We start from the raw sequence: 10623 nt of genomic DNA, 5'->3' as shown, positions 1-10623 counted from the left end.
CTTCTTTTCTATAGTTTGGTATTTTCCACAAGCTATGGAATGTCCCTTATTTTCTACAGTTTGGTATTTTCCACAAGCTATGGAATGTCCCTTATTTTCTATAGTTTGGTATTTTCCACAAGCTATGGAATGTCCCTTCTTTTCTACAGTTTGGTATTTTCCACAAGCTATGGAATGTCCCTTATTTTCTATAGTTTGTTATTTTCCACAAGCTATGGAATGTCCCTTATTTTCTATAGTTTGGTATTTTCCACAAGCTATGGAATGTCCCTTATTTTCTATAGTTTGGTATTTTCCACAAGCTATGGAATGTCCCTTATTTTCTATAGTTTGGTATTTTCCACAAGCTATGGAATGTCCCTTCTTTTCTACAGTTTGGTATTTTCCACGAGCTATGGAATGTCCCTTCTTTTCTATAGTTTGGTATTTTCCACAAGCCATGGAATGTCCCTTCTTTTCTATGGTTTGGTATTTTCCACAAGCTATGCAATGTGCCTTCTTTTCTGTAGTTTGGTATTTTCCACAAGCCATGGAATGTCCCTTCTTTTCTATAGTTTGGTATTTTCCACAAGCTATGGAATGTCCCTTCTTTTCTACAGTTTGGTATTTTCCACAAGTTATGGAATGTCCCTTATTTTCTATAGTTTGGTATTTTCCACAAGCTATGGAATGTCCCTTCTTTTCTACAGTTTGGTATTTTCCACGAGCTATGGAATGTCCCTTATTTTCTATAGTTTGGTATTTTCCACAAGCTATGGAATGTCCCTTATTTTCTATAGTTTGGTATTTTCCACAAGCTATGGAATGTCCCTTATTTTCTATAGTTTGGTATTTTCCACAAGCTATGGAATGTCCCTTCTTTTCTATAGTTTGGTATTTTCCACAAGCTATGGAATGTCCCTTCTTTTCTCTCGTTTGGTATTTTCCACAAGCTATGGAATGTCCCTTCTTTTCTATAGTTTGGTATTTTCCACAAGCTATGGAATGTCCCTTCTTTTCTGTAGTTTGGTATTTTCCACAAGCTATGGAATGTCCCTTCTTTTCTATGGTTTGGTATTTTCCACCTGCTATGGAATGTCCCTTCTTTTCTGTAGTTTGGTATTTTCCACCTGCTATGGAATGTCCCTTCTTTTCTATGGTTTGGTATTTTCCACAAGCTATGGAATGTCCCTTATTTTCTACAGTTTGGTATTTTCCACAAGCTATGGAATGTCCCTTCTTATCTATAGTTTGGTATTTTCCACAAGCTATGGAATGTCCCTTATTTTCTGTAGTTTGGTATTTTCCACAAGCTATGGAATGTCCCTTATTTTCTATGGTTTGGTATTTTTTTTACACAAGCCATGGAATGTCCCTTCTTTTCTCTCGTTTGGTATTTTCCACAAGCTATGGAATGTCCCTTTTCTCTCGTTTGGTATTTTCCACAAGCTATAGAATGTCCCTTCTTTTCTGTAGTTTGGTATTTTCCACAAGCTATGGAATGTCCCTTCTTTTCTCTCGTTTCGTATTTTCCACAAGCTATGGAATGTCCCTTTTCTCTCGTTTGGTATTTTCCACAAGCTATGGAATGTCCCTTCTTTTCTGTAGTTTGGTATTTTCCACAAGCTATGGAATGTCCCTTCTTTTCTATTGGTTTGGTATTTTCCACAAGCTATGCAATGTGCCTTCTTTTCTATAGCTTGGTATTTTCCACAAGCCATGGAATGTCCCTTCTTTTCTATAGCTTGGTATTTTGCACAAGCTATGCAATGTGCCTTCTTTTCTGTAGTTTGGTATTTTCCACAAGCCATGGAATGTCCCTTCTTTTCTATAGTTTGGTATTTTCCACAAGCTATGGAATGTCCCTTCTTTTCTACAGTTTGGTATTTTCCACAAGCTATGGAATGTCCCTTCTTTTCTATAGTTTGGTATTTTCCACAAGCTATGGAATGTCCCTTATTTTCTATAGTTTGGTATTTTCCACAAGCTATGGAATGTCCCTTCTTTTCTACAGTTTGGTATTTTCCACGAGCTATGGAATGTCCCTTATTTTCTATAGTTTGGTATTTTCCACAAGCTATGGAATGTCCCTTATTTTCTATAGTTTGCTATTTTCCACAAGCTATGGAATGTCCCTTATTTTCTATAGTTTGGTATTTTCCACAAGCCATGGAATGTCCCTTCTTTTCTATAGCTTGGTATTTTCCACAAGCTATGCAATGTGCCTTCTTTTCTGTAGTTTGGTATTTTCCACAAGCCATGGAATGTCCCTTCTTTTCTATAGCTTGGTATTTTCCACAAGCTATGCAATATGCCTTCTTTTCTGTAGTTTGGTATTTTCCACAAGCCATGGAATGTCCCTTCTTTTCTATAGTTTGGTATTTTCCACAAGCTATGGAATGTCCCTTCTTTTCTATAGCTTGGTATTTTCCACAAGCTATGCAATGTGCCTTCTTTTCTGTAGTTTGGTATTTTCCACAAGCCATGGAATGTCCCTTCTTTTCTATAGTTTGGTATTTTCCACAAGCTATGGAATGTCCCTTCTTTTCTACAGTTTGGTATTTTCCACGAGCTATGGAATGTCCCTTATTTTCTATAGTTTGGTATTTTCCACAAGCTATGGAATGTCCCTTCTTTTCTACAGTTTGGTATTTTCCACGAGCTATGGAATGTCCCTTATTTTCTATAGTTTGGTATTTTCCACAAGCTATGGAATGTCCCTTATTTTCTATAGTTTGGTATTTTCCACAAGCTATGGAATGTCCCTTATTTTCTATAGTTTGGTATTTTCCACAAGCTATGGAATGTCCCTTATTTTCTATAGTTTGGTATTTTCCACAAGCCATGGAATGTCCCTTCTTTTCTATAGTTTGGTATTTACCACAAGCTATGGAATGTCCCTTATTTTCTGTAGTTTGGTATTTTCCACAAGCTATGGAATGTCCCTTCTTTTCTATGGTTTGGTATTTTCCACAAGCTATGGAATGTCCCTTCTTTTCTATAGTTTGGTATTTTCCACAAGCAATAGAATGTCCCTTCTTTTCTCTCGTTTGGTATTTTCCACAAGCTATGGAATGTGCCTTATTTCATCTAGATTGGTATTTTCCACAAGCTATGGAATGTCCCTTCTTTTCTATGGTTTGGTATTTTCCACAAGCTATGGAATGTCCCTTCTTTTCTGTAGTTTGGTATTTTCCACAAGCTATGGAATGTCCCTTCTTTTCTATGGTTTGGTATTTTCCACAAGCTATGGAATGTCCCTTCTTTTCTGTAGTTTGGTATTTTCCACCTGCTATGGAATGTCCCTTCTTTTCTATGGTTTGGTATTTTCCACAAGCTATGGAATGTCCCTTATTTTCTACAGTTTGGTATTTTCCACAAGCTATGGAATGTCCCTTCTTTTCTATGGTTTGGTATTTTCCACAAGCCATGGAATGTCCCTTCTTTTCTCTAGTTTGGGATTTTCCACAAGCTATGGAATGTCCCTTCTTTTCTATAGTTTGGTATTTTCCACAAGCTATGGAATGTCCCTTCTTTTCTCTCGTTTGGTATTTTCCACAAGCTATGGAATGTCCCTTTTCTCTCGTTTGGTATTTTCCACAAGCTATGGAATGTCCCTTCTTTTCTGTAGTTTGGTATTTTCCACAAGCTATGGAATGTCCCTTCTTTTCTCTCGTTTGGTATTTTCCACAAGCTATGGAATGTCCCTTCTTTCCTCTCGTTTGGTATTTTCCACAAGCTATGGAATGTCCCTTCTTTTCTATAGTTTGGTATTTTCCACAAGCCATGGAATGTCCCTTCTTTTCTATGGTTTGGTATTTTCCACAAGCTATGGAATGTCCCTTCTTTTCTATAGTTTGGTATTTTCCACAAGCCATGGAATGTCCCTTCTTTTCTATAGCTTGGTATTTTCCACAAGCTATGCAATGTGCCTTCTTTTCTGTAGTTTGGTATTTTCCACAAGCCATGGAATGTCCCTTCTTTTCTATAGTTTGGTATTTTCCACAAGCTATGGAATGTCCCTTCTTTTCTACAGTTTGGTATTTTCCACAAGCTATGGAATGTCCCTTATTTTCTATAGTTTGGTATTTTCCACAAGCTATGGAATGTCCCTTATTTTCTATAGTTTGGTATTTTCCACAAGCTATGGAATGTCCCTTATTTTCTATAGTTTGGTATTTTACACAAGCCATGGAATGTCCCTTCTTTTCTATAGTTTGGTATTTACCACAAGCTATGGAATGTCCCTTATTTTCTGTAGTTTGGTATTTTCCACAAGCTATGGAATGTCCCTTCTTTTCTATGGTTTGGTATTTTCCACAAGCTATGGAATGTCCCTTCTTTTCTATAGTTTGGTATTTTCCACAAGCAATAGAATGTCCCTTCTTTTCTCTCGTTTGGTATTTTCCACAAGCTATGGAATGTCCCTTATTTTCTCTAGTTTGGTATTTTCCACAAGCTATGGAATGTCCCTTATTTTCTATAGTTTGGTATTTTCCACAACCCATGGAATGTCCCTTCTTTTCTATAGTTTGGTATTTACCACAAGCTATGGAATGTCCCTTATTTTCTGTAGTTTGGTATTTTCCACAAGCTATGGAATGTCCCTTCTTTTCTATGGTTTGGTATATTCCACAAGCTATGGAATGTCCCTTCTTTTCTATAGTTTGGTATTTTCCACAAGCAATAGAATGTCCCTTCTTTTCTCTCATTTGGTATTTTCCACAAGCTATGGAATGTCCCTTATTTTCTATAGTTTGGTATTTTCCACAAGCCATGTAATGTCCCTTCTTTTCTATAGTTTGGTATTTACCACAAGCTATGGAATGTCCCTTATTTTCTGTAGTTTGGTATTTTCCACAAGCTATGGAATGTCCCTTCTTTTCTATGGTTTGGTATTTTCCACAAGCTATGGAATGTCCCTTCTTTTCTATAGTTTGGTATTTTCCACAAGCAATAGAATGTCCCTTCTTTTCTCTCGTTTGGTATTTTCCACAAGCTATGGAATGTCCCTTCTTTTCTCAAGTTTGGTATTTTCCACAAGCTATGGAATGTCCCTTCTTTTCTGTAGTTTGGTATTTTCCACAAGCTATGGAATGTCCCTTCTTTTCTATGGTTTGGTATTTTCCACAAGCTATGGAATGTCCCTTCTTTTCTGTAGTTTGGTATTTTCCACAAGCTATGGAATGTCCCTTCTTTTCTATAGTTTGGTATTTTCCACAAGCTATGGAATGTCCCTTATTTTCTACAGTTTGGTATTTTCCACAAGCTATGGAATGTCCCTTATTTTCTATAGTTTGGTATTTTCCACAAGCTATGGAATGTCCCTTCTTTTCTACAGTTTGGTATTTTCCACAAGCTATGGAATGTCCCTTATTTTCTATAGTTTGGTATTTTCCACAAGCTATGGAATGTCCCTTATTTTCTATAGTTTGGTATTTTCCACAAGCTATGGAATGTCCCTTATTTTCTATAGTTTGGTATTTTCCACAAGCTATGGAATGTCCCTTATTTTCTATAGTTTGGTATTTTCCACAAGCTATGGAATGTCCCTTCTTTTCTACAGTTTGGTATTTTCCACGAGCTATGGAATGTCCCTTCTTTTCTATAGTTTGGTATTTTCCACAAGCCATGGAATGTCCCTTCTTTTCTATGGTTTGGTATTTTCCACAAGCTATGCAATGTGCCTTCTTTTCTGTAGTTTGGTATTTTCCACAAGCCATGGAATGTCCCTTCTTTTCTATAGTTTGGTATTTTCCACAAGCTATGGAATGTCCCTTCTTTTCTACAGTTTGGTATTTTCCACAAGTTATGGAATGTCCCTTATTTTCTATAGTTTGGTATTTTCCACAAGCTATGGAATGTCCCTTCTTTTCTACAGTTTGGTATTTTCCACGAGCTATGGAATGTCCCTTATTTTCTATAGTTTGGTATTTTCCACAAGCTATGGAATGTCCCTTCTTTTCTACAGTTTGGTATTTTCCACGAGCTATGGAATGTCCCTTCTTTTCTATAGTTTGGTATTTTCCACAAGCTATGGAATGTCCCTTCTTTTCTGTAGTTTGGTATTTTCCACAAGCTATGGAATGTCCCTTCTTTTCTACAGTTTGGTATTTTCCACGAGCTATGGAATGTCCCTTATTTTCTATAGTTTGGTATTTTCCACAAGCTATGGAATGTCCCTTATTTTCTATAGTTTGGTATTTTCCACAAGCTATGGAATGTCCCTTCTTTTCTATGGTTTGGTATTTTCCACAAGCTATGGAATGTCCCTTCTTTTCTATAGTTTGGTATTTTCCACAAGCTATGGAATGTCCCTTCTTTTCTCTCGTTTGGTATTTTCCACAAGCTATGGAATGGAATGTCCCTTCTTTTCTGTAGTTTGGTATTTTCCACAAGCTATGGAATGTCCCTTCTGTTCTATGGTTTGGTATTTTCCACAAGCTATGGAATGTCACTTCTTTTCTCTCGTTTTGTATTTTCCACAAGCTATGGAATGTCCCTTCTTTTCTGTAGTTTGGTATTTTCCACAAGCTATGGAATGTCCCTTCTTTTCTATGGTTTAGTATTTTCCACAAGCTATGGAATGTCCCTTCTTTTCTGTAGTTTGGTATTTTCCACAAGCTATGGAATGTCCCTATTTTCTCTAGTTTGGTATTTTCCACAAGCTACGGAATGTCCCTTCTTTTCTCTAGTTTGGTATTTTCCACAAGCTTTGGAATGTCACTTCTTTTCTATAGTTTGGTATTTTCCACAAGCTATGGAATGTCCCTTATTTTCTATAGTTTGGTATTTTCCACAAGCTATGGAATGTCCCTTATTTTCTACAGTTTGGTATTTTCCACAAGCTATGGAATGTCCCTTATTTTCTATAGTTTGGTATTTTCCACAAGCTATGGAATGTCCCTTCTTTTCTACAGTTTGGTATTTTCCACAAGCTATGGAATGTCCCTTATTTTCTATAGTTTGGTATTTTCCACAAGCTATGGAATGTCCCTTATTTTCTATAGTTTGGTATTTTCCACAAGCTATGGAATGTCCCTTATTTTCTATAGTTTGGTATTTTCCACAAGCTATGGAATGTCCCTTATTTTCTATAGTTTGGTATTTTCCACAAGCCATGGAATGTCCCTTCTTTTCTCTCGTTTGGTATTTTCCACAAGCTATGGAATGTCCCTTCTTTCCTCTCGTTTGGTATTTTCCACAAGCTATGGAATGTCCCTTCTTTTCTATAGTTTGGTATTTTCCACAAGCCATGGAATGTCCCTTCTTTTCTATGGTTTGGTATTTTCCACAAGCTATGGAATGTCCCTTCTTTTCTATAGTTTGGTATTTTCCACAAGCCATGGAATGTCCCTTCTTTTCTATAGCTTGGTATTTTCCACAAGCTATGCAATGTGCCTTCTTTTCTGTAGTTTGGTATTTTCCACAAGCCATGGAATGTCCCTTCTTTTCTATAGTTTGGTATTTTCCACAAGCTATGGAATGTCCCTTCTTTTCTACAGTTTGGTATTTTCCACAAGCTATGGAATGTCCCTTATTTTCTATAGTTTGGTATTTTCCACAAGCTATGGAATGTCCCTTATTTTCTATAGTTTGGTATTTTCCACAAGCTATGGAATGTCCCTTATTTTCTATAGTTTGGTATTTTACACAAGCCATGGAATGTCCCTTCTTTTCTATAGTTTGGTATTTACCACAAGCTATGGAATGTCCCTTATTTTCTGTAGTTTGGTATTTTCCACAAGCTATGGAATGTCCCTTCTTTTCTATGGTTTGGTATTTTCCACAAGCTATGGAATGTCCCTTCTTTTCTATAGTTTGGTATTTTCCACAAGCAATAGAATGTCCCTTCTTTTCTCTCGTTTGGTATTTTCCACAAGCTATGGAATGTCCCTTATTTTCTCTAGTTTGGTATTTTCCACAAGCTATGGAATGTCCCTTATTTTCTATAGTTTGGTATTTTCCACAACCCATGGAATGTCCCTTCTTTTCTATAGTTTGGTATTTACCACAAGCTATGGAATGTCCCTTATTTTCTGTAGTTTGGTATTTTCCACAAGCTATGGAATGTCCCTTCTTTTCTATGGTTTGGTATATTCCACAAGCTATGGAATGTCCCTTCTTTTCTATAGTTTGGTATTTTCCACAAGCAATAGAATGTCCCTTCTTTTCTCTCATTTGGTATTTTCCACAAGCTATGGAATGTCCCTTATTTTCTATAGTTTGGTATTTTCCACAAGCCATGTAATGTCCCTTCTTTTCTATAGTTTGGTATTTACCACAAGCTATGGAATGTCCCTTATTTTCTGTAGTTTGGTATTTTCCACAAGCTATGGAATGTCCCTTCTTTTCTATGGTTTGGTATTTTCCACAAGCTATGGAATGTCCCTTCTTTTCTATAGTTTGGTATTTTCCACAAGCAATAGAATGTCCCTTCTTTTCTCTCGTTTGGTATTTTCCACAAGCTATGGAATGTCCCTTCTTTTCTCAAGTTTGGTATTTTCCACAAGCTATGGAATGTCCCTTCTTTTCTGTAGTTTGGTATTTTCCACAAGCTATGGAATGTCCCTTCTTTTCTATGGTTTGGTATTTTCCACAAGCTATGGAATGTCCCTTCTTTTCTGTAGTTTGGTATTTTCCACAAGCTATGGAATGTCCCTTCTTTTCTATAGTTTGGTATTTTCCACAAGCTATGGAATGTCCCTTATTTTCTACAGTTTGGTATTTTCCACAAGCTATGGAATGTCCCTTATTTTCTATAGTTTGGTATTTTCCACAAGCTATGGAATGTCCCTTCTTTTCTACAGTTTGGTATTTTCCACAAGCTATGGAATGTCCCTTATTTTCTATAGTTTGGTATTTTCCACAAGCTATGGAATGTCCCTTATTTTCTATAGTTTGGTATTTTCCACAAGCTATGGAATGTCCCTTATTTTCTATAGTTTGGTATTTTCCACAAGCTATGGAATGTCCCTTATTTTCTATAGTTTGGTATTTTCCACAAGCTATGGAATGTCCCTTCTTTTCTACAGTTTGGTATTTTCCACGAGCTATGGAATGTCCCTTCTTTTCTATAGTTTGGTATTTTCCACAAGCCATGGAATGTCCCTTCTTTTCTATGGTTTGGTATTTTCCACAAGCTATGCAATGTGCCTTCTTTTCTGTAGTTTGGTATTTTCCACAAGCCATGGAATGTCCCTTCTTTTCTATAGTTTGGTATTTTCCACAAGCTATGGAATGTCCCTTCTTTTCTACAGTTTGGTATTTTCCACAAGTTATGGAATGTCCCTTATTTTCTATAGTTTGGTATTTTCCACAAGCTATGGAATGTCCCTTCTTTTCTACAGTTTGGTATTTTCCACGAGCTATGGAATGTCCCTTATTTTCTATAGTTTGGTATTTTCCACAAGCTATGGAATGTCCCTTCTTTTCTACAGTTTGGTATTTTCCACGAGCTATGGAATGTCCCTTCTTTTCTATAGTTTGGTATTTTCCACAAGCTATGGAATGTCCCTTCTTTTCTGTAGTTTGGTATTTTCCACAAGCTATGGAATGTCCCTTCTTTTCTACAGTTTGGTATTTTCCACGAGCTATGGAATGTCCCTTATTTTCTATAGTTTGGTATTTTCCACAAGCTATGGAATGTCCCTTATTTTCTATAGTTTGGTATTTTCCACAAGCTATGGAATGTCCCTTCTTTTCTATGGTTTGGTATTTTCCACAAGCTATGGAATGTCCCTTCTTTTCTATAGTTTGGTATTTTCCACAAGCTATGGAATGTCCCTTCTTTTCTCTCGTTTGGTATTTTCCACAAGCTATGGAATGGAATGTCCCTTCTTTTCTGTAGTTTGGTATTTTCCACAAGCTATGGAATGTCCCTTCTGTTCTATGGTTTGGTATTTTCCACAAGCTATGGAATGTCACTTCTTTTCTCTCGTTTTGTATTTTCCACAAGCTATGGAATGTCCCTTCTTTTCTGTAGTTTGGTATTTTCCACAAGCTATGGAATGTCCCTTCTTTTCTATGGTTTAGTATTTTCCACAAGCTATGGAATGTCCCTTCTTTTCTGTAGTTTGGTATTTTCCACAAGCTATGGAATGTCCCTATTTTCTCTAGTTTGGTATTTTCCACAAGCTACGGAATGTCCCTTCTTTTCTCTAGTTTGGTATTTTCCACAAGCTTTGGAATGTCACTTCTTTTCTATAGTTTGGTATTTTCCACAAGCTATGGAATGTCCCTTATTTTCTATAGTTTGGTATTTTCCACAAGCTATGGAATGTCCCTTATTTTCTACAGTTTGGTATTTTCCACAAGCTATGGAATGTCCCTTATTTTCTATAGTTTGGTATTTTCCACAAGCTATGGAATGTCCCTTCTTTTCTACAGTTTGGTATTTTCCACAAGCTATGGAATGTCCCTTATTTTCTATAGTTTGGTATTTTCCACAAGCTATGGAATGTCCCTTATTTTCTATAGTTTGGTATTTTCCACAAGCTATGGAATGTCCCTTATTTTCTATAGTTTGGTATTTTCCACAAGCTATGGAATGTCCCTTATTTTCTATAGTTTGGTATTTTCCACAAGCTATGGAATGTCCCTTCTTTTCTGCAGTTTGGTATTTTCCACGACCTATGGAATGTC

The sequence above is a fragment of the Myxine glutinosa genome, unplaced genomic scaffold, assembly GCF_964187855.1.
Source record: "Myxine glutinosa unplaced genomic scaffold, kmMyxGlut1.1 SCAFFOLD_428, whole genome shotgun sequence".
Classification (NCBI taxonomy): domain Eukaryota; kingdom Metazoa; phylum Chordata; class Myxini; order Myxiniformes; family Myxinidae; genus Myxine; species Myxine glutinosa.
This window is presented reverse-complemented; position numbering follows the sequence as displayed.